At 43.7% G+C, this 24,614-nt stretch overlaps 17 non-coding genes across 17 annotated transcripts; all 17 read left to right on the top strand.

The window, feature by feature from the left end:
* The first annotated feature begins 6,279 nt into the window (after positions 1 to 6,279).
* Positions 6,280 to 6,361, top strand: trnas-uga. The gene has a single exon. It is a non-coding gene; the product is annotated as a tRNA-Ser (tRNA).
* Positions 6,362 to 6,580: 219 nt separating this feature from the next.
* On the top strand, positions 6,581 to 6,662 carry trnas-uga. The gene has a single exon. It is a non-coding gene; the product is annotated as a tRNA-Ser (tRNA).
* Positions 6,663 to 6,882: 220 nt separating this feature from the next.
* trnas-uga lies at positions 6,883 to 6,965 on the top strand. The gene has a single exon. It is a non-coding gene; the product is annotated as a tRNA-Ser (tRNA).
* Positions 6,966 to 7,436: 471 nt separating this feature from the next.
* Positions 7,437 to 7,519, top strand: trnas-uga. The gene has a single exon. It is a non-coding gene; the product is annotated as a tRNA-Ser (tRNA).
* A 488-nt stretch (positions 7,520 to 8,007) lies between these two features.
* Positions 8,008 to 8,089, top strand: trnas-uga. The gene has a single exon. It is a non-coding gene; the product is annotated as a tRNA-Ser (tRNA).
* Positions 8,090 to 8,303: 214 nt separating this feature from the next.
* On the top strand, positions 8,304 to 8,385 carry trnas-uga. Its single transcript has one exon. It is a non-coding gene; the product is annotated as a tRNA-Ser (tRNA).
* A 483-nt stretch (positions 8,386 to 8,868) lies between these two features.
* trnas-cga lies at positions 8,869 to 8,950 on the top strand. Its single transcript has one exon. It is a non-coding gene; the product is annotated as a tRNA-Ser (tRNA).
* A 1,019-nt stretch (positions 8,951 to 9,969) lies between these two features.
* Positions 9,970 to 10,050, top strand: trnas-uga. The gene has a single exon. It is a non-coding gene; the product is annotated as a tRNA-Ser (tRNA).
* Positions 10,051 to 10,533: 483 nt separating this feature from the next.
* trnas-cga lies at positions 10,534 to 10,615 on the top strand. Its single transcript has one exon. It is a non-coding gene; the product is annotated as a tRNA-Ser (tRNA).
* A 1,070-nt stretch (positions 10,616 to 11,685) lies between these two features.
* On the top strand, positions 11,686 to 11,766 carry trnas-uga. Its single transcript has one exon. It is a non-coding gene; the product is annotated as a tRNA-Ser (tRNA).
* Positions 11,767 to 12,249: 483 nt separating this feature from the next.
* On the top strand, positions 12,250 to 12,330 carry trnas-cga. Its single transcript has one exon. It is a non-coding gene; the product is annotated as a tRNA-Ser (tRNA).
* Positions 12,331 to 13,400: 1,070 nt separating this feature from the next.
* trnas-uga lies at positions 13,401 to 13,482 on the top strand. The gene has a single exon. It is a non-coding gene; the product is annotated as a tRNA-Ser (tRNA).
* Positions 13,483 to 13,965: 483 nt separating this feature from the next.
* On the top strand, positions 13,966 to 14,047 carry trnas-cga. The gene has a single exon. It is a non-coding gene; the product is annotated as a tRNA-Ser (tRNA).
* A 1,019-nt stretch (positions 14,048 to 15,066) lies between these two features.
* On the top strand, positions 15,067 to 15,147 carry trnas-uga. Its single transcript has one exon. It is a non-coding gene; the product is annotated as a tRNA-Ser (tRNA).
* Positions 15,148 to 15,630: 483 nt separating this feature from the next.
* On the top strand, positions 15,631 to 15,711 carry trnas-cga. The gene has a single exon. It is a non-coding gene; the product is annotated as a tRNA-Ser (tRNA).
* A 1,583-nt stretch (positions 15,712 to 17,294) lies between these two features.
* Positions 17,295 to 17,376, top strand: trnas-uga. Its single transcript has one exon. It is a non-coding gene; the product is annotated as a tRNA-Ser (tRNA).
* Positions 17,377 to 17,596: 220 nt separating this feature from the next.
* On the top strand, positions 17,597 to 17,678 carry trnas-uga. Its single transcript has one exon. It is a non-coding gene; the product is annotated as a tRNA-Ser (tRNA).
* The last annotated feature ends 6,936 nt before the right edge of the window (positions 17,679 to 24,614 follow it).

Here is a 24,614-nt window from a genome sequence, read left to right as displayed (position 1 = left end):
CTCGGGTTGCTTACGTCATTTCACTCCTTACTGGCCGGGCTCGAGAATGGGGCACAGCTATCTGGGAGGCAAGGGCTGATTGCTCTAACAAGTTCCAGAACTTTAAAGAGGAGATGATTCGGGTTTTTGACCGTTCAGTTTTTGGTAGGGAGGCTTCTAGGGCCCTGGCTTCATTATGCCAAGGTGAACGGTCCATAACGGATTATTCTATTGAGTTTCGCACTCTTGCTGCCTCTAGTGAGTGGAACGAGCCGGCGCTGCTCGCTCGTTTTCTGGAGGGACTCCACGCAGTGGTTAAGGATGAGATTCTCTCCCGGGAGGTTCCTTCAGATGTGGACTCTTTGATTGCTCTCGCCATCCGCATAGAACGACGGGTAGATCTTCGTCACCGGGCTCGTGGAAGAGAGCTCGCATCAACGGTGTTTCCCTGCTCCGCATCGCAACCATCTCCCTCTTCTGGCTTTGAGACTGAGCCCATGCAGCTGGGAGGGATTCGCATCTCGACTAAGGAGAGGGAACGGAGGATCACCAACCGCCTGTGCCTCTATTGCGGAGTTGCTGGACATTTTGTTAATTCATGTCCAGTAAAAGCCAGAGCTCATCTGTAAGCGGAGGGCTACAGGTGAGCGCAACTACTCAAGTCTCTCCATCAAAATCCTGTACTACTTTGTCGGTCCATCTACGCTGGACCGGTTCGGGTGCTACATGTAGTGCCTTGATAGACTCTGGGGCTGAGGGTTGTTTCATGGACGAAGCATGGGTTCGGAAACATGACATTCCTTTCAGAGAGTTAGAGAAGCCTACGCCCATGTTCGCCTTAGATGGTAGTCATCTTCCCAGTATCAGATTTGAGACACTACCTTTAACCCTCACAGTATCTGGTAACCACAGTGAGACTATTTCTTTTTTTGATTTTCCGTTCACCGTTTACACCTGTTGTTTTGGGTCATCCCTGGCTAGTATGTCATAATCCTTCTATTAATTGGTCTAGTAATTCTATCCTATCCTGGAACGTTTCTTGTCATGTGAAGTGTTTAATGTCTGCCATCCCTCCCGTTTCTTCTGTCCCTACTTCTCAGGAGGAACCTGGCGATTTGACAGGAGTGCCGGAGGAATATCATGATCTGCGCACGGTCTTCAGTCGGTCCCGAGCCAACTCCCTTCCTCCTCACCGGTCGTATGATTGTAGTATTGATCTCCTTCCGGGGACCACTCCTCCTCGAGGTAGACTATACTCTCTGTCGGCTCCCGAACGTAAGGCTCTCGAGGATTATTTGTCTGTGTCTCTTGACGCCGGTACCATAGTGCCTTCTTCTTCTCCGGCCGGGGCGGGGTTCTTTTTGTTAAGAAGAAGGACGGTACTCTGCGCCCTGCGTGGATTATCGAGGGCTGAATGACATAACGGTTAAGAATCGTTATCCGCTTCCCCTTATGTCATCAGCCTTCGAGATTCTGCAGGGAGCCAGGTGCTTTACTAAGTTGGACCTTCGTAACGCTTACCATCTCGTGCGCATCAGAGAGGGGGACGAGTGGAAAACGGCGTTTAACACTCCGTTAGGGCATTTTGAGTACCGGGTTCTGCCGTTCGGTCTCGCCAATGCGCCAGCTGTTTTTCAGGCATTAGTTAATGATGTTCTGAGAGACATGCTGAACATTTTTGTTTTTGTCTATCTTGACGATATCCTGATTTTTTCTCCGTCACTCGAGATTCATGTTCAGCACGTTCGACGTGTTCTACAGCGCCTTTTAGAGAATTGTCTCTACGTAAAGGCTGAGAAGTGCTCTTTTCATGTCTCCTCCGTTACTTTTCTCGGTTCCGTTATTTCCGCTGAAGGCATTCAGATGGATTCCGCTAAGGTCCAAGCTGTCAGTGATTGGCCCGTTCCAAGGTCACGTGTCGAGTTGCAGCGCTTTTTAGGTTTCGCTAATTTCTATCGGCGTTTCATTCGTAATTTCGGTCAAGTTGCTGCCCCTCTCACAGCTCTTACTTCTGTCAAGACGTGTTTTAAGTGGTCCGGTTCCGCCCAGGGAGCTTTTGATCTTCTAAAAGAACGTTTTACGTCCGCTCCTATCCTCGTTACTCCTGACGTCACTAGACAATTCATTGTCGAGGTTGACGCTTCAGAGGTAGGCGTGGGAGCCATTCTATCCCAGCGCTTCCAGTCTGACGATAAGGTTCATCCTTGCGCTTATTTTTCTCATCGCCTGTCGCCATCTGAGCGCAACTATGATGTGGGTAACCGTGAACTGCTCGCCATCCGCTTAGCCCTAGGCGAATGGCGACAGTGGTTGGAGGGGGCGACCGTTCCTTTTGTCGTTTGGACAGACCATAAGAACCTTGAGTACATCCGTTCTGCCAAACGACTTAATGCCCGTCAAGCTCGTTGGGCGTTGTTTTTCGCTCGTTTCGAGTTTGTGATTTCTTACCGTCCGGGTAGCAAGAACACCAAGCCTGATGCCTTATCCCGTCTGTTTAGTTCTTTCTGTGGCTTCTACTGATCCCGAGGGGATTCTTCCTTATGGGCGTGTTGTCGGGTTAACAGTCTGGGGAATTGAAAGACAGGTTAAGCAAGCACTCACGCACACTGCGTCGCCGCGCGCTTGTCCTAGTAACCTCCTTTTCGTTCCTGTTTCCACTCGTCTGGCTGTTCTTCAGTGGGCTCACTCTGCCAAGTTAGCTGGTCATCCCGGTGTTCGAGGCACTCTTGCGTCTATTCGCCAGCGCTTTTGGTGGCCGACTCAGGAGCGTGACACGCGCCGTTTCGTGGCTGCTTGTTCGGACTGCGCGCAGACTAAGTCGGGTAACTCTCCTCCTGCCGGTCGTCTCAGACCGCTCCCCATTCCTTCTCGACCATGGTCTCACATTGCCCTAGACTTCATTACCGGTCTGCCTTTGTCTGCGGGGAAGACTGTGATTCTGACGGTTGTCGATAGGTTCTCTAAGGCGGCACATTTCATTCCCCTCGCTAAACTTCCTTCCGCTAAGGAGACGGCACAAATCATTATTGAGAATGTATTCAGAATTCATGGCCTCCCGTTAGACGCCGTTTCAGACAGAGGCCCGCAATTCACGTCACAGTTTTGGAGGGAGTTCTGTCGTTTGATTGGTGCGTCCGTCAGTCTCTCTTCCGGGTTTCATCCCCAGTCTAACGGTCAAGCAGAGAGGGCCAATCAGACGATTGGTCGCATACTACGCAGCCTTTCTTTCAGAAACCCTGCGTCTTGGGCAGAACAGCTCCCCTGGGCAGAATACGCTCACAATTCGCTTCCTTCGTCTGCTACCGGGTTATCTCCGTTTCAGAGTAGTCTGGGTTACCAGCCTCCTCTGTTCTCATCCCAGCTTGCCGAGTCCAGCGTTCCCTCCGCTCAAGCGTTTGTCCAACGTTGTGAGCGCACCTGGAGGAGGGTGAGGTCTGCACTTTGCCGTTACAGGGCACAGACGGTGAGAGCCGCCAATAAACGCAGGATTAAGAGTCCAAGGTATTGTTGCGGCCAGAGAGTGTGGCTTTCCACTCGCAACCTTCCTCTTACGACAGCTTCTCGTAAGTTGACTCCGCGGTTCATTGGTCCGTTCCGTGTCTCCCAGGTCGTCAATCCTGTCGCTGTGCGACTGCTTCTTCCGCGACATCTTCGTCGCGTCCATCCTGTCTTCCATGTCTCCTGTGTTAAGCCCTTTCTTCGCACCCCCGTTCGTCTTCCCTCCCCCCTCCCGTCCTTGTCGAGAGCGCACCTATTTACAAGGTACATAAGATCATGGACATGCGTTCTCGGGGACGGGGTCACCAATACCTAGTGGATTGGGAGGGTTACGGTCCTGAGGAGAGGAGTTGGGTTCCGTCTCGGGACGTGCTGGACCGTTCACTCATCGATGATTTCCTCCGTTGCCGCCAGGATTCCTCCTCGAGTGCGCCAGGAGGCGCTCGGTGAGTGGGGGGTACTGTCATGTTTGTCATTTATTATCATGTCTTGTCCCTGTGCTCCCCATGCTATTCGTTTCCCTCTGCTGGTCTTATTTGGTTCTTTCCCTCCTTCTATCCCTCTCTCTCCCCCTCCCTCTCTCACTCTCTCGCTCTCTCTTCTCTCTATCGTTCCGTTCCTGCTCCCAGCTGTTCCTATTCCCCTAATCATCATTTAGTCTTCCCACACCTGTTCCCGATCCTTTCCCCTGATTAGAGTCCCTATTTATTCCTTTGTGATCCGTTCCTGTCCCGTCGGTTCCTCGTTTTGTATTCACCATGCTGTGATTGTGTTTCGCCCTGTCCTGTCGTGTTTTTTGCCTTCATCAGATGCTGCGTGTGAGCAGGTGGCTCTATCAACTACGGCCTGCGCCTACCCGAAGCGACCTGCAGTCTGTGGCCGCTTCTCTAGTTATTCCCCTCTACAGACTAGAGGATTTTTGTTATTCCCTGTTTGGATTTAAATAAACTCTGTTTCTGTTAAGTCGCTTTTGGGTCCTCTTTCACCTGCATGACAAGAAGGGCCTGATGGTCACTCTGACAGAGCTCTAGAGTTCCTCTGTTGAGATGAGAGAACATTCCAGAATTTTCTTTTCAATTAGATATAAAGACATTTGCATACAAACCCCAACATCAGCCACTGTTGCAGTATTTGCATTCTCTGACCTGTGGCTTCACAACAAGCTGAAGAGAAAGGGTTGCATTATTTACTAAGCATGTCTGTGCAACGCTGCTGCGCAGCTCTGGGAAGGGATTCACTGCAGCATATTGTGGTGACGATACCAGTGTGCACAGGCCTTGCACGAGGGCAGTGATGCAACGCAGACCCTGATCAAACTGCCACTTTCCTGAGATTCCTACTGTTGCGATGGCCAAGTGGTTTAAGCATTGGAAATAATCTCCATTGTAGTCTCCCCGTACAGTTTCTAAAACTGCTCGCAGCACATTGACAAACCAGTCTTTATTTGTAGCATTGGTGACTTGATATTGATGAAGTGCTTAATGCATGGACTTGTCCTTTGATTCAAGTGCTCAGAATATGTATTCCTTGAAAAACAGTTCAAATGGGCTCTTTCAGTAGATAGTCGAGTCTTTAAAGAAGTAAAATGTACAGAATGAGATAGCCGACTGGTTAAGAACTGGTTTTTAAAATGCCATACTGCGATGGCCGAGTGGTTAAGGCGTTCGACTTGAAATCCGATGGGGTCTCCACATATCCTTGGTGACATGATATGGATAATGTCCTTAATACATGGAATTGTCCAGTGATTCAGGTGCTCAGAGTATATCTGCATTGGCAAACAGTTCAAATAGTCTCTTCAGTACAGATACTGTTGTTTGTATTAGATTTATTATGGAAATTCTGAGAGCCAGGTGGGTAATGTCCTCAGACTTGAAACCCCATGGGGTCTCTCTGCTCTTTTTAAAATCTTATTCTCAGTGAATAGTCCACTTGTACTTTCTCTGCACATAGTTTTTTGACTTGCACATTAAACTTCCAACCTTCACAGCTTTGGAAAGGACCGAGGTTACTTGGCGCAATAAGATCAAAATGTTGTGCCATCAAGTTTACCATTTTTCACCAATGATGTCTGTTTCCAAATCCCAATCCCTTTACTTGCATTCCAAAAGCTGCAATGGCCGAGTTCTTTAGACGTTGGACCTGAATTTCAATGGGGTCTCCCCATCCATGTTCTTAACTTGCTTGAAGCATATATCCCACTTCTGCTTTCTTCTCATCAATTTCCTTAGATTCCTACTGCTGTGATGACTAAGTGGTTTAAGCATTGTAATTGAAGTCCAATATATTCTCCCTGTACAGTTTTCAACTCTGCTTACTGGGTGATGATAAAGTAGACCTTTAATAATTGGGTCTATCTCCTTTGAATTTAAATGGTCCTTACTTTATGTGCTCGTCCCACGATTGAACTGCTTAGAAAATTGCTTTAAAAAAAAACTTTGCTTGAAATAAATGTCAACTAGGCAGTTGAATTTGGATACTTTTGTCCTTGTGTGAGGTAACTCAGAAAGCTGTGATTGCAGAATGGTTAAATCGTTGGAGTCAAAATCCATTGAGGTTGCCCAGTGCAAGTTTGAACCCTGCGAGCAGCGCTTTGACAATCCACTCTTTATTTGTAACATGTCATTGGGGACTTGATATGGATAATGCTTGGACATGTCCTTTGATTCAAGTGCTCAGAATTGATCTTCCATGACAAATGTTTCAAGTAGGCTCTTCAATAGCAATAATCTGGTCACTTTAGAGGTAAAATGGACAGAACGAGATAGCGGACTGGCTAAGGGTCTGTAGGTAACAGGAGATGCTGTGATGGCCGAGAGGTTAAGGCGTTGGATTTGAAATCCAATGGGGTCTCCCCGTGAAGGTTCGAACCCTGCTCACAGCGCTTTGGCAACCCAGTTTTCATTTTTAACATATCCTAGGTGACATGATATGGATAATGTGCTTAATGCATGGACTTGTCCTTTGATTCAAGTGATCAGAATATTTTTTTCTGTGACAAACAGTTCAAATAGGCTCTTCAGTGGAAAGTCAAGTCTTTACAGAAGTAAAATGTACAGAATCAGATAGCCAACTGGTTAAGGCCTGGTTTTTAACGTAGCAAGCTTTGATGGCCGAGTGGTTAAGGCGTTGGACTTGAATTCCAATGGGGTCTCCCCGCGCAGGTTTCAACCCTGCTCACAGCGCTTTGACAAACCAGTCTTTATTTGCAACATGTCATTGGAGACTTGATATGGATAATGTGTGCTAAATACATGGACTTGTCCTTTGATTCAAGTGCTCAGAATATTTTTTCCTTGACAAACAGTTCAAATAGGCTCTTCAGTGGAAGGTCTAGTCTTTACAGAAGTAAAATGTACAGAATCAGATAGCCGACTGGTTAAGGCCTGGCTTTTAAAGTAGCAAGCTGCGATGGCTGAGTGGTTAAGGCGTTGGACTTGAAATCCAATGGGGTCTCCCCTTCGCAGGTTTGAACCCTGCTCACAGCGCTTTGACAAACCAGTCTTTTTTTGCAACATGTCATTGGAGACTTGATATGGATTATGTGTGCTAAATACATGGACTTGTCCTTTGATTCACGAGCTCAGAATATTTTTTCCTTGACAAACAGTTCAAATAAGCTCTTCAGTAGAAAGTCTAGTCTTTACTGAAGTAAAATGTACAGAATCAGATAGCCGACTGGTTAAGGCCTGCTGTTTAAAGTAGCCTGGTGGGGTCTCCCCGCGCAGTTTCGAACCCTGCTCACAGCGTTTTGACAAACCAGTCTTTATTTGCATCATGTCATTGGAGACTTGATATGGATAATGTCTGGACTTGTCCTTTGATTCAGGTGGTCAGAATAAAATTCCTTGACAAACAGTTCAAATAAGGCTCTTCAGTAGAAAGTCTAGTCTTTACAGAAGTAAAAATGTACAGAATCAGATAGCCGACTGATTAAGGCCTGGTTTTTAACATAGCAAGCTGCGATGGCCGAGTGGTTAAGGCGTTGGACTTGAAATCCAATGGGGTCTCTCCCGCGCAGGTTCGAACCCTGCTCACAGCGCTTTGACAAACCAGTCTTTATTGGCAAAATGTCATTGGAGGCCTAATATGGATAATGTCTGGACTTGTCCTTTGATTCAAGTGGTCAGAATACAATTCCTTGACAAACAGTTCAAACAGGCTCTTCAGTAGAAATTCTTGTCTTTACTGAAGTAAAATGTACAGAATCACATAACTGGCTGGTTTATAACATAGCAAGAGTTGTAAATTGCGTTGTACTTGAAATCCAATGGGGTCTCCCCGCGCAGATTCGAACCCTGCTCACATCGCTTTGACAAACCAGTCTTTATTTGCAACATGTCATTGGAGACTTGATATGGATAATATATGCTTAATGCACGGACTTGTCCTTTGATTCAAGTGCTCAGAATATTTTTTCCTTGACAAACAGTTCAAATAGGCTCTTCAGTAGAAAGTCTAGTCTTTACTGAAGTAAAATGTACAGAATCAGATAGCCGACTGGTTAAGGCCTCATGTTAAACATAGCAAGCTGCCATGGCTGAGTGGTTAAGGCTTTGGACTTGAAATCCAATGGGGTCTCCCCACGCAGGTTCGAACCCTGCTCACAGCGCTTTGACAAACCAGTCTTTATTTGCAACATGTAATTGGAGACTTGATATGGATAATGTGTGCTAAATACATGGACTTGTCCTTTGATTCAAGTGCTCAGAATATTTTTTCCTTGACAAACAGTTCAAATAGGCTCTTCAGTAGAAAGTCTAGTCTTTACTGAAGTAAAATGTACAGAATCAGATAGCCGACTGGCATGGTTTTTAACATAGCAAGCTGTGATGGCCGAGTGGTTAAGGCGTTGGACTTGAAATCCAATGGGATCTCCCCCCGCAGGTTCGAACCCTGCTCACAGCGCTTTGAAAAACCAGTCTTTATTTGCAACATGTCATTGGAGACTTGATATGGATAATGTCTGGACTTGTCCTTTGATTCAGGTAGTCAGAATAAAATTTGTTGACCAACAGTTCAAACAGGCTCTTCACTGGAAGGTCTAGTCTTTACAGAAGTAAAATGTACAGAATCAAATTACCAGCTGTTTTTTAACATAGCAAGCTGCAGAGTTGTAAATTGCGTTGTACTTGAAATCCAATGGGGTCTCCCCGCGCAGGTTCGAACCCTGCTCACAGCGCTTTGACAAACCAGTCTTTATTTGCAACATGTCATTCGAGACTTGATATGGAAAATGTCTGAACTTGTCCTTTGATTCAAGTGCTTAGAATATTTTTTCCTTGACAAACAGTTCAAATAGGCTCTTCAGTAGAAAGTAAAGTCTTTACAGAAGTCAAATGTACAGAATCAGATAGCCGACTGGTTAAGGCCTGGTTTTTAACGTAGCAAGCTGTGATGGCCGAGTGGTTAAGGCGTTGGACTCGAAATCCAATGGGGTCTCCCCGCGCAGGTTCGAACCCTGCTCACAGCGCTTTGACAAACCAGTCTTTATTTGCAAAATCTCATTGGAGACTTGATATGGATAATTTCTGGACTTGTCCTTTGATTCAAGTGGTCAGAATACAATTCCTTGACAAACAGTTCAAACAGGCTATTCAGTAGAAGGTCTCGTCTTTACTGAAGTAAAATGTACAGAATCACATAACTGGCTGGTTTATAACATAGCAAGCTGCAGAGTTGTAAATTGCGTTGTACTTGAAATCCAAAGGGTTCTCCCCACGCAGATTCGAACCCTGCTCACAGAGCTTTGACAAACCAGTCTTTCTTTGCAACATGTCATTGGAGACTTGATATGGATAATGTCTGGACTTGTCCTTTGATTCAGGTGGTCAGAATAAAATTCATTGACCAACAGTTCAAATAGGCTCTTCAGTAGAAAGTCTTTACAGAAGTAAAATGTACAGAATCACATAACCGGCTGGTTTTTAACATAGCAAGCTGCAGAGTTGTAAATTGCGTTGGACTTGAAATCCAATTGGGTCTCCCCGCGCAGGTTTGACCCCTGCTCACAGCGCTTTGAAAAAACCAGTCTTTATTTGCAACATGTCATTGGAGACTTGATATGAATTATGTGTGCTAAATACATGGACTTGTCCTTTGATTCAAGTGCTCAGAATATGTTTTCCTTGACAAACAGTTCAAATAGGCTCTTCAGTAGAAAGTCTAGTCTTTACTGAAGTAAAATGTACAGAATCAGATAGCCGACTGGTTAAGGCCTGGTGTTTAAAGTAGCCTGGTGGGGTCTCCCCGCGCAGATTCGAACCCTGCTCACAGCGCTTTGACAAACCAGTCTTTATTTGCAACATGTAATTGGAGACTTGATATGGATAATGTGTGCTAAATACATGGACTTGTCCTTTGATTCAAGTGCTCAGAATATTTTTTCCTTGACAAACAGTTCAAATAGGCTCTTCAGTAGAAAGTCTAGTCTTTACTGAAGTAAAATGTACAGAATCAGATAGCCGACTGGCATGGTTTTTAACGTAGCAAGCTGCGATGGCCGAGTGGTTAAAGCGTTGGACTTGAAATCCAATGGGATCTCCCCCGCAGGTTCGAACCCTGCTCACAGCGCTTTGAAAAACCAGTCTTTATTTGCAACATGTCATTGGAGACTTGATATGGATAATGTCTGGACTTGTCCTTTGATTCAGGTAGTCAGAATAAAATTTGTTGACCAACAGTTCAAACAGGCTCTTCACTGGAAGGTCTAGTCTTTACAGAAGTAAAATGTACAGAATCAAATTACCAGCTGTTTTTTAACATAGCAAGCTGCAGAGTTGTAAATTGCGTTGTACTTGAAATCCAATGGGGTCTCCCCGCGCAGGTTCGAACCCTGCTCACAGCGCTTTGACAAACCAGTCTTTATTTGCAACATGTCATTCGAGACTTGATATGGAAAATGTCTGAACTTGTCCTTTGATTCAAGTGCTTAGAATATTTTTTCCTTGACAAACAGTTCAAATAGGCTCTTCAGTAGAAAGTAAAGTCTTTACAGAAGTCAAATGTACAGAATCAGATAGCCGACTGGTTAAGGCCTGGTTTTTAACGTAGCAAGCTGTGATGGCCGAGTGGTTAAGGCGTTGGACTCGAAATCCAATGGGGTCTCCCCGCGCAGGTTCGAACCCTGCTCACAGCGCTTTGACAAACCAGTCTTTATTTGCAAAATCTCATTGGAGGCTTGATATGGATAATTTCTGGACTTGTCCTTTGATTCAAGTGGTCAGAATACAATTCCTTGACAAACAGTTCAAACAGGCTATTCAGTAGAAGGTCTCGTCTTTACTGAAGTAAAATGTACAGAATCACATAACTGGCTGTTTTATAACATAGCAAGCTGCAGAGTTGTAAATTGCGTTGTACTTGAAATCCAATGGGTTCTCCCCACGCAGATTCGAACCCTGCTCACAGAGCTTTGACAAACCAGTCTTTCTTTGCAACATGTCATTGGAGACTTGATATGGATAATGTCTGGACTTGTCCTTTGATTCAGGTGGTCAGAATAAAATTCATTGACCAACAGTTCAAATAGGCTCTTCAGTAGAAAGTCTTTACAGAAGTAAAATGTACAGAATCACATAACCGGCTGGTTTTTAACATAGCAAGCTGCAGAGTTGTAAATTGCGTTGGACTTGAAATCCAATTGGGTCTCCCCGCGCAGGTTTGACCCCTGCTCACAGCGCTTTGAACGCTCTGGATAAGAGCGTCTGCTAAATGACTTAAATGTAATGTAAAATGAAAAAACCAGTCTTTATTTGCAACATGTAATTGGAGACTTGATATGGATAATGTGTGCTAAATACATGGACTTGTCCTTTGATTCAAGTGCTCAGAATATGTTTTCCTTGACAAACAGTTCAAATAGGCTCTTCAGTAGAAAGTCTAGTCTTTACTGAAGTAAAATGTACAGAATCAGATAGCCGACTGGTTAAGGCCTGGTGTTTAAAGTAGCCTGGTGGGGTCTCCCCGCGCAGATTCGAACCCTGCTCACAGCGCTTTGACAAACCAGTCTTTATTTGCAACATGTAATTGGAGACTTGATATGGATAATGTGTGCTAAATACATGGACTTGTCCTTTGATTCAAGTGCTCAGAATATTTTTTCCTTGACAAACAGTTCAAATAGGCTCTTCAGTAGAAAGTCTAGTCTTTACTGAAGTAAAATGTACAGAATCAGATAGCCGACTGGCATGGTTTTTAACGTAGCAAGCTGCGATGGCCGAGTGGTTAAGGCGTTGGACTTGAAATCCAATGGGATCTCCCCCGCAGGTTCGAACCCTGCTCACAGCGCTTTGAAAAACCAGTCTTTATTTGCAACATGTCATTGGAGACTTGATATGGATAATGTCTGGACTTGTCCTTTGATTCAGGTAGTCAGAATAAAATTTGTTGACCAACAGTTCAAACAGGCTCTTCACTGGAAGGTCTAGTCTTTACAGAAGTAAAATGTACAGAATCAAATTACCAGCTGTTTTTTAACATAGCAAGCTGCAGAGTTGTAAATTGCGTTGTACTTGAAATCCAATGGGGTCTCCCCGCGCAGGTTCGAACCCTGCTCACAGCGCTTTGACAAACCAGTCTTTATTTGCAACATGTCATTCGAGACTTGATATGGAAAATGTCTGAACTTGTCCTTTGATTCAAGTGCTTAGAATATTTTTTCCTTGACAAACAGTTCAAATAGGCTCTTCAGTAGAAAGTAAAGTCTTTACAGAAGTCAAATGTACAGAATCAGATAGCCGACTGGTTAAGGCCTGGTTTTTAACGTAGCAAGCTGTGATGGCCGAGTGGTTAAGGCGTTGGACTCGAAATCCAATGGGGTCTCCCGCGCAGGTTCGAACCCTGCTCACAGCGCTTTGACAAACCAGTCTTTATTTGCAAAATCTCATTGGAGGCTTGATATGGATAATTTCTGGACTTGTCCTTTGATTCAAGTGGTCAGAATACAATTCCTTGACAAACAGTTCAAACAGGCTATTCAGTAGAAGGTCTCGTCTTTACTGAAGTAAAATGTACAGAATCACATAACTGGCTGTTTTATAACATAGCAAGCTGCAGAGTTGTAAATTGCGTTGTACTTGAAATCCAATGGGTTCTCCCCACGCAGATTCGAACCCTGCTCACAGAGCTTTGACAAACCAGTCTTTCTTTGCAACATGTCATTGGAGACTTGATATGGATAATGTCTGGACTTGTCCTTTGATTCAGGTGGTCAGAATAAAATTCATTGACCAACAGTTCAAATAGGCTCTTCAGTAGAAAGTCTTTACAGAAGTAAAATGTACAGAATCACATAACCGGCTGGTTTTTAACATAGCAAGCTGCAGAGTTGTAAATTGCGTTGGACTTGAAATCCAATTGGGTCTCCCCGCGCAGGTTTGACCCCTGCTCACAGCGCTTTGAACGCTCTGGATAAGAGCGTCTGCTAAATGACTTAAATGTAATGTAAAATGAAAAAACCAGTCTTTATTTGCAACATGTCATTGGAGACTTGATATGGATTATGTGTGCTAAATACATGGACTTGTCCTTTGATTCAAGTGCTCAGAATATGTTTTCCTTGACAAACAGTTCAAATAGGCTCTTCAGTAGAAAGTCTAGTCTTTACTGAAGTAAAATGTACAGAATCAGATAGCCGACTGGTTAAGGCCTGGTGTTTAAAGTAGCCTGGTGGGGTCTCCCCGCGCAGATTCGAACCCTGCTCACAGCGCTTTGACAAACCAGTCTTTATTTGCAACATGTAATTGGAGACTTGATATGGATAATGTGTGCTAAATACATGGACTTGTCCTTTGATTCAAGTGCTCAGAATATTTTTTCCTTGACAAACAGTTCAAATAGGCTCTTCAGTAGAAAGTCTAGTCTTTACTGAAGTAAAATGTACAGAATCAGATAGCCGACTGGCATGGTTTTTAACGTAGCAAGCTGCGATGGCCGAGTGGTTAAGGCGTTGGACTTGAAATCCAATGGGATCTCCCCCCGCAGGTTCGAACCCTGCTCACAGCGCTTTGAAAAACCAGTCTTTATTTGCAACATGTCATTGGAGACTTGATATGGATAATGTCTGGACTTGTCCTTTGATTCAGGTAGTCAGAATAAAATTTGTTGACCAACAGTTCAAACAGGCTCTTCACTGGAAGGTCTAGTCTTTACAGAAGTAAAATGTACAGAATCAAATTACCAGCTGTTTTTTAACATAGCAAGCTGCAGAGTTGTAAATTGCGTTGTACTTGAAATCCAATGGGGTCTCCCCGCGCAGGTTCGAACCCTGCTCACAGCGCTTTGACAAACCAGTCTTTATTTGCAACATGTCATTGGAGACTTGATATGGAAAATGTCTGAACTTGTCCTTTGATTCAAGTGCTTAGAATATTTTTTCCTTGACAAACAGTTCAAATAGGCTCTTCAGTAGAAAGTAAAGTCTTTACAGAAGTCAAATGTACAGAATCAGATAGCCGACTGGTTAAGGCCTGGTTTTTAACGTAGCAAGCTGTGATGGCCGAGTGGTTAAGGCGTTGGACTCGAAATCCAATGGGGTCTCCCCGCGCAGGTTCGAAACCTGCTCACAGCGCTTTGACAAACCATTCTTTATTTGCAAAATCTCATTGGAGGCTTGATATGGATAATTTCTGGACTTGTCCTTTGATTCAAGTGGTCAGAATACAATTCCTTGACAAACAGTTCAAACAGGCTATTCAGTAGAAGGTCTCGTCTTTACTGAAGTAAAATGTACAGAATCACATAACTGGCTGGTTTATAACATAGCAAGCTGCAGAGTTGTAAATTGCGTTGTACTGGAAATCCAAAGGGTTCTCCCCACGCAGATTCGAACCCTGCTCACAGAGCTTTGACAAACCAGTCTTTCTTTGCAACATGTCATTGGAGACTTGATATGGATAATGTCTGGACTTGTCCTTTGATTCAGGTGGTCAGAATAAAATTCATTGACCAACAGTTCAAATAGGCTCTTCAGTAGAAAGTCTTTACAGAAGTAAAATGTACAGAATCACATAACCGGCTGGTTTTTAACATAGCAAGCTGCAGAGTTGTAAATTGCGTTGGACTTGAAATCCAATTGGGTCTCCCCGCGCAGGTTTGACCCCTGCTCACAGCGCTTTGAAAAAACCAGTCTTTATTTGCAACATGTCATTGGAGACTTGATATGGATTATGTGTGCTAAATACATGGACTTGTCCTTTGATTCAAGTGCTCAGAATATGTTTTCCTTGACAAACAGTTCAAATAGGCTCTTCAGTAGAAAGTCTAGTCTTTACTGAAGTAAAATGTACAGAATCAGATAGCCGACTGGTTAAGGCCTGGTGTTTAAAGTAGCCTGGTGGGGTCTCCCCGCGCAGATTCGAACCCTGCTCACAGCGCTTTGACAAACCAGTCTTTATTTGCAACATGTAATTGGAGACTTGATATGGATAATGTGTGCTAAATACATGGACTTGTCCTTTGATTCAAGTGCTCAGAATATTTTTTCCTTGACAAACAGTTCAAATAGGCTCTTCAGTAGAAAGTCTAGTCTTTACTGAAGTAAAATGTACAGAATCAGATAGCCGACTGGCATGGTTTTTAACGTAGCAAGCTGCGATGGCCGAGTGGTTAAGGCGTTGGACTTGAAATCCAATGGGATCTCCCCCGCAGGTTCGAACCCTGCTCACAGCGCTTTGAAAAACCAGTCTTTATTTGCAACATGTCATTGGAGACTTGATATGGATAATGTCTGGACTTGTCCTTTGATTCAGGTAGTCAGAATAAAATTTGTTGACCAACAGTTCAAACAGGCTCTTCACTGGAAGGTCTAGTCTTTACAGAAGTAAAATGTACAGAATCAAATTACCAGCTGTTTTTTAACATAGCAAGCTGCAGAGTTGTAAATTGCGTTGTACTTGAAATCCAATGGGGTCTCCCCGCGCAGGTTCGAACCCTGCTCACAGCGCTTTGACAAACCAGTCTTTATTTGCAACATGTCATTGGAGACTTGATATGGAAAATGTCTGAACTTGTCCTTTGATTCAAGTGCTTAGAATATTTTTTCCTTGACAAACAGTTCAAATAGGCTCTTCAGTAGAAAGTAAAGTCTTTACAGAAGTCAAATGTACAGAATCAGATAGCCGACTGGTTAAGGCCTGGTTTTTAACGTAGCAAGCTGTGATGGCCGAGTGGTTAAGGCGTTGGACTCGAAATCCAATGGGGTCTCCCGCGCAGGTTCGAACCCTGCTCACAGCGCTTTGACAAACCAGTCTTTATTTGCAAAATCTCATTGGAGGCTTGATATGGATAATTTCTGGACTTGTCCTTTGATTCAAGTGGTCAGAATACAATTCCTTGACAAACAGTTCAAACAGGCTATTCAGTAGAAGGTCTCGTCTTTACTGAAGTAAAATGTACAGAATCACATAACTGGCTGGTTTATAACATAGCAAGCTGCAGAGTTGTAAATTGCGTTGTACTTGAAATCCAATGGGTTCTCCCCACGCAGATTCGAACCCTGCTCACAGAGCTTTGACAAACCAGTCTTTCTTTGCAACATGTCATTGGAGACTTGATATGGATAATGTCTGGACTTGTCCTTTGATTCAGGTGGTCAGAATAAAATTCATTGACCAACAGTTCAAATAGGCTCTTCAGTAGAAAGTCTTTACAGAAGTAAAATGTACAGAATCACATAACCGGCTGGTTTTTAACATAGCAAGCTGCAGAGTTGTAAATTGCGTTGGACTTGAAATCCAATTGGGTCTCCCCGCGCAGGTTTGACCCCTGCTCACAGCGCTTTGAAAAAACCAGTCTTTATTTGCAACATGTCATTGGAGACTTGATATGGATTATGTGTGCTAAATACATGGACTTGTCCTTTGATTCAAGTGCTCAGAATATGTTTTCCTTGACAAACAGTTCAAATAGGCTCTTCAGTAGAAAGTCTAGTCTTTACTGAAGTAAAATGTACAGAATCAGATAGCCGACTGGTTAAGGCCTGGTGTTTAAAGTAGCCTGGTGGGGTCTCCCCGCGCAGATTCGAACCCTGCTCACAGCGCTTTGACAAACCAGTCTTTATTTGCAACATGTAATTGGAGACTTGATATGGATAATGTGTGCTAAATACATGGACTTGTCCTTTGATTCAAGTGCTCAGAATATTTTTTCCTTGACAAACAGTTCAAATAGGCTCTTCAGTAGAAAGTCTAGTCTTTACTGAAGTAAAATGTACAGAATCAGATAGCCGACTGGCATGGTTTTTAACGTAGCAAGCTGCGATGGACGAGTGGTTAAGGCGTTGGAATTGAAATCCAATGGGATCTCCCCCCGCAGGTTCGAACCCTGCTCACAGTGCTTTGAAAAACCAGTCTTTATTTGCAACATGTCATTGGAGACTTGATATGGATAATGTCTGGACTTGTCCTTTGATTCAGGTAGTCAGAATAAAATTTGTTGACCAACAGTTCAAACAGGCTCTTCACTGGAAGGTCTAGTCTTTACAGAAGTAAAATGTACAGAATCAAATTACCAGCTGGTTTTTAACATAGCAAGCTGCAGAGTTGTAAATTGCGTTGGACTTGAAATCCAATGGGGTCTCCCCGCGCAGGTTCGAACCCTGCTCACAACGCTTTAACAAACCAGTCTTTATTTGCAACATGTCATTGGAGACTTGATATGGATAATGTCTGGACTTGTCCTTTGATTCAGGTGGTCAGAATAAAATTCATTGACCAACAGTTCAAATAGGCTCTTCAGTAGAAAGTCTAGTCTTTACAGAAGTAAAATGTACAGAATCAGATAGCCGACTGGTTAAGGCCTGGTTTTTAACGTAGCAAGCTGCGATGTCCGAGTGGTTAAGGCGTTGGACTTGAAATCCAAAGGGGTCTCCCCGCGCAGGTTCGAACCCTGCTTACAGCACTTTAACAAACCAGTCTTTATTTGCAACATGTCATTGGAGACTTGATATGGATTATGTGTGCTTAATGCATGGATTTGTCCTTTGATTCAAGTGCTCAGAATATTTTTTCCTTGTCAAACAGTTCAAATAGGCTCTTCAGTGGAAAGTCTAGTCTTTACAGAAGTAAAATGTACAGAATCAGATAGTCGACTGGTTAAGGCCTGGTTTTTAATGTAGCAAGCTGTGATGGCCGAGTGGTTAAGGCGTTGGACTTGAAATCCAATGGGGTCTCCCCGCGCATGTTCGAACCCTGCTCACAGCGCTTTGACAAAGCAGTCTTTATTTGCAACATGTCTTTGGAGACTTGATATGGATAATGTCTGGACTTGTCCTTTGATTCAGGTGGTCAGAATAAAATTCCTTGACAAACACTTCAAACAGGCTCTTCAGTAGAAAGTCTTGTCTTTACAGAAGTCAAATGTACAGAATCACATAGATGGCTGGTTCTTAACACAGCAAGCTGCGATTGCCGAGTGGTAAATTGAGTTGGACTTGAAATCCAATGGGGTCTCCCCGCGCAGATTCGAACCCTGCTCACAGCGCTATGACAAACCAGTCTTTATTTGCAACATGTCATTGGAGACTTGATATTGATAATGTGTGCTTAATGCATGGACTTGTTCTTTGATTCAGGTGCTCAGAGTATATCTGCATTAGCAAACAGTTCAAATAGTATCTTCAGTACAGATACTGTTGTTTGTATTAGATTTATTATGGAAATTCTGAGAGCCAGGTGGGTATGTCCTCAGACTTGAAACCCCATGGGGTCTCTCTGCTCTTTTTAAAATCTTATTCTCAGTGAATAGTCCACTTGTACTTTCTCTGCACATAGTTTTTTGACTTGCACATTAAACTTCCAACCTTCACAGCTTTGGAAAGGACCGAGGTAACTTGGCACAATAAGAGCAAAATGTTGTGCTATCAAGTTTACCATTTTTCACCAATGATGTCTGTTTCCAAATCCCAATCCCTTTATTTGCATTCCAACAGCTGCAGTTGCCGAGTTCTTTAGACGTTGGACCTGAATTTCAATGGGGTCTCCCCGCGCAGGTTCGAGCCCTTCTTACAGCAGTTTTCCTTTTTAACATATCCTAGGTGACATGATATGGATAATGTGCATAATGCATGGACTTGTCCTTTGAATATTTCCAAGGGCTCCATCTGATTTCACCCACTGACGTTACTCTGCACTGCCACGCACAACTTTTTCTCAGTTGATTGGGTGCTGTCCGATTCAAACTGTAATTCGTTAAATGAAGAGTTGATGCGCTGCACACTTTTTTTAACAGCATCATTTTTCATATTTGGGCTTGGGGAGGGAATCAAGTCAGGTCGAGTCATAATTCTCAAGTCCAAGTCAAGTCACGAGTCATTGGTGTTAAAGTCAAGGTCGAGTTGCATGTCATCATATCTGTGACTCGAATCTGACTCGAGTCCCATTCATGAATCCCTGGACATACATCTAGTAAGGCCTAACCAGAAGTAAGAAGAATGGAAGGTAAGGACTTCTAAGGCTCTTGCACGAGAAGTTAGGAAAGCAACATTTACTGTGTGAAATGCAATGTTATCACCATCATTCTATTTCAATTATCATCACACACCCGTTTTGACTGCTAGCAGCCACTAACATTGAGTGGCTGCTGACAACATAGTGACTCAACTCCATTCACTTTAATAATGGGAAAATGGATGTAAAATGTATCACTAGCCACTTTAAACAATGCCACTTAATATCATGTTTATATACCCTACATTACATCTCATATGTATATACTGTACCCTATACCATCTACTGCATCTTGCCATCTTTATGTTATACATGTATCACTAGCCACTTTAAACAATGCCACTTTTATGTTTACATACCCTACATTACTACAGACCAGTATCCCTTCTTTCTTTTCTCTCCAAAACTCTTGAACGTGCCGTCCTTGGCCAGCTCTCCCGCTATCTCTCTCTGAATGACCTTCTTGACCCAAATCAGTCAGGTTTCAAGACTAGTCATTCAACTGAGACTGCTCTTCTCTGTATCACGGAGGCGCTCCGCACTGCTAAAGCTAACTCTCTCTCCTCTGCTCTCATCCTTCTAGACCTATCGGCTGCCTTCGATACTGTGAACCATCAGATCCTCCTCTCCACCCTCTCCGAGTTGGGCATCTCCGGCGCGGCCCACGCTTGGATTGCGTCCTACCTGACAGGTCGCTCCTACCAGGTGGCGTGGCGAGAATCTGTCTCCTCACCACGCGCTCTCACCACTGGTGTCCCCCAGGGCTCTGTTCTAGGCCCTCTCCTATTCTCGCTATACACCAAGTCACTTGGCTCTGTCATAACCTCACATGGTCTCTCCTATCATTGCTATGCAGACGACACACAATTAATCTTCTCCTTTCCCCCTTCTGATGACCAGGTGGCGAATCGCATCTCTGCATGTCTGGCAGACATATCAGTGTGGATGACGGATCACCACCTCAAGCTGAACCTCGGCAAGACGGAGCTGCTCTTCCTCCCGGGGAAGGACTGCCCGTTCCATGATCTCGCCATCACGGTTGACAACTCCATTGTGTCCTCCTCCCAGAGCGCTAAGAACCTTGGCGTGATCCTGGACAACACCCTGTAGTTCTCAACTAACATCAAGGCGGTGGCCCGTTCCTGTAGGTTCATGCTCTACAACATCCGCAGAGTACGACCCTGCCTCACACAGGAAGCGGCGCAGGTCCTAATCCAGGCACTTGTCATCTCCCGTCTGGATTACTGCAACTCGCTGTTGGCTGGGCTCCCTGCCTGTGCCGTTAAACCCCTACAACTCATCCAGAACGCCGCAGCCCGTCTGGTGTTCAACCTTCCCAAGTTCTCTCACGTCACCCCACTCCTCCGCTCTCTCTACTGGCTTCCAGTTGAAGCTCGCATCCGCTACAAGACCATGGTGCTTGCCTACGGAGCTGTGAGGGGAACGGCACCTCAGTACCTCCAGGCTCTGATCAGGCCCTACACCCAAACAAGGGCACTGCGTTCATCCACCTCTGGCCTGCTCGCTTCCCTACCACTGAGGAAGTACAGTTCCCGCTCAGCCCAGTCAAAACTGTTCACTGCTCTGGCTCCCCAATGGTGGAACAAACTCCCTCACGACGCCAGGACAGCGGAGTCAATCACCACCTTCCGGAGACACCTGAAACCCCACCTCTTTAAGGAATACCTAGGATAGGATAAAGTAAATCCTTCTCACCCCCCCCTCCCCTTAAAATATTTAGATGCACTATTGCAAAGTGGCTGTTCCACTGGATGTCATAAGGTGAATGCACCAATTTGTAAGTCGATCTGGATAAGAGCGTCTGCTAAATGACTTAAATGTAAATGTAATGCTAAATTTCTATACACACACCCGCCCACTCAAGGTTTAAGCAAGTTACATCCTATCAACCACGGACCCACGCCGACGTCTTCTAGATGTTTTTTGTGTGTCCTTTTTGTCCCCTTTTGGGGGGGGGGGGGGGGGGGTTCTGGATTGGACCAAATCGGAAACAAATCACAGACGTCAATGTTTGGTTCAGATTTGGTCAGGTCTGTACTGGCCTTGATTTCAACGTCCACAGACATCTAGTCAAGGAAGGCCTTTATTTGGCCTAAACATAGACATCTACAATTGGTTCAGATTTGGTCCTGTCCGGATTTGGCCAAAACATTGACAGATGTCTATGATTGGTTCAGATATCTCAACCTATCATAGACATCTATGTTTCACAGGTTTGGACAGCACAGTACAGTAATGTAGAGCACAGCAGAGTACAGTACAGTAAATAAAAGTAAAGTATAGTTCAAAACAGCAGTGCACAGTAGAGTATAGTACTGTATTGTACCCTACTTTACTCTAATGTACTCTACTGAACTAAACTGTACTCTACTGAATTACACTGTACTGTACTCTAATGTATTAAACTTTACTGTATTGTTCTCAACTGTACTCTACTGAAGTAAACTATACTGTACTGTATCGTACTGTGCTCTACTATACTCTACTGAATAAAACCCTGATTAAACTGTGTAACAAAACAAATTGTAGTCTACAGAATTGATTTGGTAAAATTATTTATCCTATTTTGTATGATCTTGAGTGTACTGTGTACACTAACACCAGTTACTGACCTATTGCTAGCTGGTAGTAACAGGTCTCAGAATGTTATTGTACGAGTGGAAATTGGAGTTGATGATCATTGATTCATAAGGCCTGATGTGTGTCCATAAATTCCTGTCTGTCACATAAACTTATTGAGGTGGTGGTTGCTTCTAGAGAATCAAGTCTATCACTCCACTCCAGCCTTAATTTGACAACCCTCACAAATTGGACCATAATTTTGTATTTGACCCCTCCTGCAGAAGCTGATTGGGATGAGGAGTAAGGAGGTGAGGGAGAAGGGTGTGTACCAGGTGTTGGACTGGGTGGAGGCAGAGAGGCCCAACAGCATCAAGGTGTTCTGGAACTGTGTGTTCAGGGACCACCTCCTGCAGCAGTACCCCACGTTACGCCTGCTCCGAAACCGCCTGCTCGACGGTCAGTTCTGGAGTCTTCACTCTTATTATTGTATTATCATGGCATTCGTTTGCATAAGTTAATATCAGTATATAATTCTAATTCCTAGTTTAATATAAATGTAACCACAATGGTGGATGCTTAGACGTTGAGGTTCAATGCCCTGTCAAATGTATATTCTAATTGTTTTAATTAGTTGTAAATTATTTAGGTTGCATGGTTTACTAAATGTTGCCTCCAATCCCATGCAGGGTCATTCACATTCTATGAGAAACTGCCAAAGAAGGTGGAGAAGGAAGAGGAGGAGGAGGATAAAAAGAAGGCTACAGCTGAAGGAGAAGATGAGGAAGAGGAGAAAGAGGTGGATAAGAAGAAGGCTTCAGAGGAAGTAGAAGAGGAGGAGAAGACAAGACGGAAAAATAGTAAACAGAAAGAGAGAAGTGATAGTGCTGAGAAGGAGCAGCCCAGCACATCCACCCAGTCCAATCCCAGTCAGAAGAGGAAAGTCCAGAGTCCGACCAACTGTGAGTCCCAGGATTCATGCTGCCTTCTGGGAAAGAGGAGGACTTGAGTCAGAAAGTCTAAAGTCCCTCTGTAACCTTTTTGGGGGGTGAAATATGTTTATTTTTAATTTCAAGTCACATCTTAATGTTTGTCCGGAATGTGTCCCCATGCAGGTTTTCCTTCCAGGAAGGGGGAGAAAGATGACATCTGGACCTGGCCCATCTACAAGACCAAGCTCCCAGTCACCTGTGGGGCCAAAGAAGGCATTCTCATCAGGAACAAGCTGGCCAAAGGTAGGTCGTAACAATGCACTTAATGTGATGTGATTCTCTGTGTTTCTGTGTAACGGTGGATGTGGTTCGGTCCCAATAACCGTGCCTGAGACCTTAAAGGGGCAATCTGCAGTTGCTACATCCATTTCTGGACATGTATGATATGTATCAATTGATTGTTGATGAATAGAACTTACAAATGCCTCATGAGCAAAAGTTCAACTGTCAGAACAAAATATAAGCTTGTTTAACTCCAATGTTTGTTAACAAAGTAAATGTAAACAAACCCTCAAAACATGGTTAAAACTAGAATGTTAATAGTATGGATGTTCAGTCTTTGCACCCATAGCACATTTGATGAATTTGAGAGTGGTTAAATTTATCCAACCCAGAGACCAGAGCCCATATCAACAAAGCATCTCAGAAAAAGGTCCTAGGGATCCTGTTAAAACAAAACAAAATAAAACAACAAAAGACAACTCACAGTAGGTTTTAGGATATCATAAAATACTGCCCAGACCAATTCTGAGCCAGGATTCAAATCAAGTTTATCTCAGCGGGGAATGGCAACATTTTGAGCAAAGGAAATATAGTGATGATGCTCATTGACAATGTGGCAAATGATGGGGAATAACCAATCGTGATGAGACATTGCCAGTTGTGAACTCTATAGGTAATGCGCTTCAGACAACCACGCCGAATCGGACACTAGCCAAATGTTGCAAAAGTAAAAAGTTTGATATAATTTTCGCCTGGCACGATCACTTTTCCTACTCTAATATGTTGGCAAATATAACCTGTTTTTTATTCTTCTGATGGTTTCTAAAAGTTAATTATTTTCACAAGATTACCTTTATATCAACACACTCGTCACTCCCATTTAACAACTCTGAATTGCTTTGCCACAGGAGACATCAAGTCACTTGCCGATAATGTTGCATACAACGTTTGAACGGTCTATCATATCCATCGAACACAAGTCAACATAAGCCCTAGATGCCTTCAATTGCCAAATAAGTATATATATACTTGTAGATTAGTTCTCGTGAAATCGTTGTCAAAAGCTCAAGACATACTGTTAAATGGACTGTAGGTCTATATTATTTTGGATTGATCATATAGAAATATTAAAACATTATTTTAACAACTCCAAAGTAATTGCATGTGGGGCAGGAACCACAGACTTGCTGCATTTTTCTATTATCAAGACACCTGCTGAAAACCCTTAACTGGTTAGGACTGTTTATGAGGTGTACAAAGTATCTGTCGGCATGGTGTGACTTTTATGACTAAATGCATAGCTTTTATGTTTACCCATCAGCACTTACAATAAATGTTCTACTCTGAGACCCTTTCTGGATACGGGCCCAGATCTAATGCATAGTCTTTAGTGGGTTAACACAGTATTGTGATGCAGGATAGCCAGGTTTCAATTACAGTCAGGCACGTGTACTACAGTCTATTTGACTTTGCATGGTTTTAATTTGTGGTGGTGTGTATGATGTCTGACTTCCTCATTGGTTTGTTTCAGGGGAGAGGTGCATTGTGGTCCAGGGTCGCTGGTTCACCCCAAGTGGCTTTGAGGAGTTTGGGGGGGAAGAAGAGCAGTAAGAACTGGAAGTGCAGTATCCGCTGTAGAGGCACCACTCTGGGAAAACTGATCCAGGTACAGCATATATTTTAATTTGATTTATTTGACCATTTAAAAACACAATTCAACCAGACGTGGATACAATTGATTTAAAATCATCAAATAAAACACAGAAAAGTTGAACAGCTTTGTCACTTTTCATACTCTAATCAGGCCTATGTTATTTGGACAATGTTGCCATACACTACTACACTCTGGGATATATATATAGGTCTGTATCATATACAATATCATATAGAGGAGACT

Source organism: Oncorhynchus gorbuscha, linkage group LG16 (assembly GCF_021184085.1).
Source record: "Oncorhynchus gorbuscha isolate QuinsamMale2020 ecotype Even-year linkage group LG16, OgorEven_v1.0, whole genome shotgun sequence".
Lineage (NCBI taxonomy): Eukaryota > Metazoa > Chordata > Actinopteri > Salmoniformes > Salmonidae > Oncorhynchus > Oncorhynchus gorbuscha.
Note: the sequence above shows the minus strand (reverse complement) of the source record. Positions and strands in the feature narration are given on the sequence as shown.